The sequence below is a fragment of the Gorilla gorilla genome, chromosome 1 (assembly GCF_029281585.2).
Source record: "Gorilla gorilla gorilla isolate KB3781 chromosome 1, NHGRI_mGorGor1-v2.1_pri, whole genome shotgun sequence".
Taxonomy (NCBI): Eukaryota; Metazoa; Chordata; class Mammalia; order Primates; family Hominidae; genus Gorilla; species Gorilla gorilla.
Window position 1 is genome coordinate 223967332 of NC_073224.2, and position 6095 is coordinate 223973426.

The window sequence follows — 6095 nt, forward strand, 5'->3', positions numbered from 1 at the left end:
TTAGGGGTTGGTAGGTTAAGGACAGGAGCATGGGGGCTGACCTGATGGGCTATGCCTGCCCCCTTGCGCCCAATAGAATTCTGACCAGCTCTGCCCTTTGTCCAGAGATGCATAGAATCCAGACCCTCCATGAAAATGCCTTCACTTTCATTTTCAGTTTGTCAATTTCTATTCTTCACCCTTCTACATGGCATTCTTCAAAGGCAGGTGAGGACCACTCCCCAAACCCCAGCCTTAGGGCTGTCGCCTCCCAAGGAAGCAGCCCAGCAAAGCAGCAGCACCCTTTGGGCTCCAGATTTGTTCCTAGCTAGGTGTTGCTATGGACCTTGAAGCTGGTTCTTGATTTCCCTGGGCGAGAGTCTTAGCAACTGTAATTTATGGGTACACCATTGCACAGCTGTGAAAATCTAACACCTGCATTCAGTCTGTCCTACAGCCCTCACTGGGTGGCCCCAGGCCTGACAATGCCACCTCCCAATGCTGCAGTTTGAGTTTATCACCATCTTTTGGGGGCCTTCCTGCTGTGCACCCTTGGTTGGATGCTAGGGACACAGAAATGAATCAGAGCTGGTCCTTTTTCCTAGAAGCATTGAGTCTTTAATGAGATCTGGTTAGGAGTCATAAAGTGCTGGACTCTCAGGAGGTGCTGTTATTGTGTAATTGCCATTGTCATTTGATGGGATGGGAGGGATGGTCACCAAAAGAGCCCACTCCCCAGCACAATGACCCCATCTTCCTGGGCCATAAATGCCGCATTGGCTGATCATGGGTTGAGCAGTAAGTAGATTTAGGCCATGGTCCCAGCAGACTTCTGGGGCCTAGTAGGGTAGGCAAGGCCTCCCATCAGCTCTGTCAGCAGGGTTAGCTGTCAATTCAGGGGGTGGCCAGAGGACCAGGAGCAGTGGGGAGAGGGGGTCAGCCTCAGCATGGAGTTTAGCTGCAGCCTGGCTCCAGAGAGGGAGAGCAAATTACCCACAGATGCAGGGGGCCCTCAAGTTTGTGGGATACCCCGGTCAGTATGGCACATTGCTCAGCATGCAGAGTGAGGATGTGATTATGTACCCCTGGGTTGCTGATTCTTGGGGGTTAGGGGGTAGTCATCACAACCTCAGGTCTGGCAGGGGTAGGATCTGCCTCTGGGGCCTCCAAAGTGGGTAGGAGGAGCAGGTGGCCAACTCTCTGCACCAGCAGGGAGGTGGGGTAACCCCTATGCAGCCCCGAAGCCCTGAGTAAGGTGCTCTGTGTCTGCCAACAACAGTGCGGTCCTGGTGGCTGCCACATTCAGGTCACCCAGCAGCTCATCATCATCATGGTGGGCAAACAGCTGCTCAACCACATGGAAGAATTTGTTGGGCTGTGAGTGTTGGGGGAAGAACGGGGGACAAGGCTGGGCCTAATCAGGCCATTTGGAGGGCTTTTATAAGAGCAGAGCAGAAAAACCCTTTACTGGGACAGAAGATACGGGCACAAGTCCTAGCCCTGCTTCTTGTAAGCTGCGTGGCTTTGTGTCTCTCTGGGCCTCAGTTTCGTCATCTGTACAGTGGAGACAATAATACCTTTCCATGAGAGTTGAGGGGATTATGAGGCGTTCAACAGGAAACAGTTTTGCAAATGGAGGGCTTTCTATTACTGTTTTTTTCAGGGGACAGTGATATTTCAGAGACCAAGAATGACTATGTGGGAAGTGCAGAGTTGAGAGCACTGGACTCGAGTCTAACAGATTGGATTTGAACACTGGCTCCACCACTTACAATTTGGGGAGCCTGGGGCAAATTCTCCAGGTGTGTTTCCTCATCAATACAGTGGAAATCATCATGGTGCCTGCCTCTAAGGGGTGCTGGTGATAGAAGTGGCAGTTCCTAGCACAAGGCCCTGTTATGACCATTATCTGGTTGCCCTGCCTCCAGGAAACGGAAGGCTTGGTGGCAGAAGTGGCAGCTGGCAGGGCAGAGGGACACCCAGATCGGGCAGGAGCTGCAGCACTGGGAGAAGGAAGGACTATGAGCTCATCAAGTGTCAGGGCCTGTTTGATGAATACCCAGGGATGGAGGAGCAGTCGCTCAGCAGCGTGTGCCCTGGGCATGAGTGGGGCCCCTGGGGGCCTGGCACAGCAGGGGAGGTGGCCCCGGGCCTGACACTCCCTGCCTGCCAGAGCTGCAGTTTGGGTTCATCAGCATCTTTGTGGGAGCCTTCCTGCTGGCACCCCTGTTTGCTCTGCTCAACAACCGGGTAGAGATCGGACTGGACGCCCACAAGTTCCTGTGCAAGTACCAGCGACCAATGGCTGGGCGCGGCTGGACATCTGGATCTGACTGCTCCTGCTGGAGGCCATGGTACACCTTGAGGTCACCGTGAATGGGAGTGAGGTAGATGAAGGGAATACAGGGGCAGGGGGCGGGGGAGATGGAGCTCAGAGACTGGGGAAGGGGGTTCAGGAATAGGGAAATGCAGGGCTGGAGAAGGAAATCCGGGTCAGAGGTTGGGAAATAGGGGAGAGGAGGCTAGGATCCCGGGCCAAAGGCTCATCCTGCCACGGGAGGGGGTCTGGATCCGAGTTGGGGTGAGTTAGGGGGTTGGGCCCTGAAGGCCCTCTGGCTCTGCAGGCTTTCGTCTCGCCTTCATCTCGGACTTCTGCCGCATATCCCGTAACAGTACGAACACCACACCCAGCTGCACGGATTTGTGAATTTCACGCGGGCACCCGCGCCCCCTGCCTACCTGGCCCAGAGCAAACACACTCTGTCCTTCAGGCTGGGGAGGAGGGGCGCGGCGGGAGGGGCGGGGCCCTGAGCTTTGGTGGGCGAGGCCTTCCTGGGAAGGGCGTGGCGCTGAGCCTTGGTTGGCGGGACGCTGAGGCGGGAGGGGCAGGGCTGTCTGGGAAGCACGGCGCTGAGCCTTGGTGAGGGAGGCCGGCCTGGGAGGGGGCGGGTGCTGAGCCTTGGTGGGCGGGGCCTGTCTGGGAGGGGCAGGTGCTGAGGAGGGAGGGGCGGGGCCTGGCTGGGAAGCCGGGAGCCGAAACTGGACGTGTGGGGTGGTGCCTGGCTGGGGTGCAGTGAGCTGATTCTGCCCCGGACAAATGCGCGGAGCCGGCTAGGGTACTGGCTGAACGGGCAGGGCCAGATTCTAGGGAGGAGGAGGGGAGGAAATGCGGGGTTCGGAGTCGAGATCCGAGAGCCTCTCCAGACCCCGCAACCCAGATACAAGGCCTCTCGCGACGTGGGGGTGAACCTCGCCCTCTTCTACTGGAAGCTGCTGGCTGTGCATGTGCATCTGGGCTTCATTATCGCCTTCGAGGTAGGCTCAGCCATCTGTCTTGGACAGACTTGGTTCCAAGTTCAGGCTCTGCCGCCGACCGGCTGGAAATTGGGATATATTATATAATAGGATCTACTTCATAGGGTCGTTATGAAGGTTCGGTGTCAAGCATTTGCACTGTGCCTGGCATGTTGTAGGTGCTCAATGAATTAATATCACAAATAATAATAACATTATCTCTTGGCAAGAGAAAGGAGAAACGAGAGGAAGCACTCTCCCACCAGCTTTGCTCTTTTACAAGCCCTGCCCTGACGGGGTTCCTAGTGTTAAGGGGTTCGAATCATACCTCTATGTCTTTGGGCAAATGGCAACCCCTTTCTGCTTCTGTTTCTTCACTTGTGGAGTAGAAATTACCCCCAGCTCATAGAGTTGTTGTGAGGATTAAATGAATTCATATCCGGAAAATCTTCAGGTTAGGGTTTGGCGCAGGGTAAGCGCTCCATGAGTTAAGATCGCTAAGGCAATCATTCTCTCTTTTTGGCCCCCTTCTCCCCAGAATGTAGTGTTCTTCTTCCTGTGCCCCAACGACCGGCTCGTGCCCGATGTGCCAGCCCTGGCTACCAAGATAACTGCGCGAGCGCTACCTGGCCAAGCAGGCGGTGGCAAACAACCGGGAGACGCTGTTTCAGTCAGCAAGGCAGGCGGACCCCGGCCCCACCCGCACCATAATGACCATAATGACCAGGCCCCTTGGCCTGCCCTCAAGCTTTAGCGCAGCCCTCTCAAGTTCAGCACTCTCTAGCCCCGCCCCCTTATTTGGCCTCACCCATTGGAGGGATTGGCTGGACTCCCTGTAGTTTCCGCCTGTTCCCGCCCATCATTAAGCTCCGCCCCCGCCAAGCCCCCTTTTCTACTTTATCTGCAAGCTGGGGTTGGGGGCTCTGCTCTGGAGTGCCAGCCTGCTCAGCCTGACCAGGCTGTGCTCTATGTCCGCACAAGGGACGCAGGGGCGTCCAGGACGCAGGGGCGAGTGAGGCAGGGCTGCCCTTCCAGGACCCTAGGTTCCCCAGGATGCTCCTCCTATTGGGGTCCTCTGGCTTCCAGTTACGCATCTGGGCAGTGTCCCAAGGCCGGTCCGGGAGTTGGATGAGAGGATTGGAGTTCCCTGGAGACCTCCAGACCTGCACTGCTACCCTTCCGTGTTCCTTGCCTCCTGGCCTCTGTGCAATGCTGACAATAAACCTGTCTCTGCGTCCCAGACTGCCACCTCTCCACGGCCACCTGGTCCCCACCCACACGGTGCAGTGTCTCCTCACTATGTGGCAATGCTCTAGGGAGCCAAAGTGAACATGGGGGAGCAGAGGGACCCTAATCACTCTGAACTTAATGGCCGTCGGTTGGCAGCCAAGGAAAATACTTCGGGGCCGGGCGCGGTGGCTCACGCCTGTAATCCCAGCACTTTGGGAGGCCGAAGAGGGTGGATCACCTGAGGTCAGGAGTTCGAGACCAGCCAAACCAACATGGAGAAACCCCGTCTCTACTAAAAATACAAAACTAGCCGGGCGTGGTGGCGCATGCCTATAATCCCAGCTACTCGGGAGGCTGAGGCAAGAGAATTGCTTGAACCCGGGAGGCGGAGGTTACGGTGAGCTGAGATTGCGCCATTGCACTCCAGCCTGGGCAACAAGAGCAAAACTCCGTCTCATAAATAAATAAATAAATAAATACTATGGGGGACTAGGGCATGGGCCATGAAACCTCTGCTGTGTATTCCGAGCCTGTAGTGTAAGAATAATAAGACCAATAAGAGTTTAGTTAGGTCAGCCGAGACACCCCGGATTACACTTTCACACACTTTTCACCACGAGACCCTCCTAAAAGCCTGGTGAGGCAGTACCAGGCAGTGGTGAAGGACTCAGGTTGGTGGTGGGGTCAGACAGACCTGGGTTTCTTTTCTTTTTTTTTTTTTGAGATGGAGTCTCGCTGTGTCACCCAGGCCAGAGTGCAGTGGTGTGACCTCAACTCACTGCAACCTCTGCCTCCCCACCTCCGTAGTTCAAGCAATTCTCCTGCCTCAGCCTTCTGAGTAGCTGGGATTACAGGTGTGCGCCACCACGCTCGGCTAATTTTTGTATTTTTAGTAGAGACAGAGTTTCACCACGTTGGCCAGGCTGGTCTCAAACTCCTGACCTCATGATCCGCTGGCCTCAGACTCCCAAAGTGTTGGGATTACAGGTGTGAGCCACTGTGCCCAGACTATTTTTGTGTTTTTAGTAGAGACAGGTTTCACCATGTTAGCCAGGCTGGTCTAGAACTCCTGACCTCAGGGGATCCACCCACTTTGGCCTCCCAAAGTGCTGGGATTACAGGCGTAAGCCACCGCGCCCGGCCAGACCTGGGTTTCAATACTAGTCCTGCCCCTTATTAGCTGTGTGACAAGTTATTTAATCTCTCAAACCTCAATGTCATCTGTAAAATAGGGACTTCATAGAACTGATGAGAGATTTCAAAGGCATAATGCTCATGACTTAACTTGTTAAGTTGGCCTCCCATATCCTCAGGTTCTGCATCCTTGGGTTCAACCAACAATGCATGGAAAATGAAAATAAAAACAAAAAATAACAAAAATAATGACAATAAAAAATAATGCAAATAAAAAACATTACAGGATAACAACTATTTACATAGCATTTACACTGTATTAACGTCTTATAAGTAATCTAGAATTGATTTAAACTGTACTGGAGTGCCGGGCGTGGTGGCTCATGTCTATAAATCCAGTACTTTGGGAGGCCAAGGCTGGTGGATCGCCTGAGCCCAGGAGTTTGAGACTAGGCTGG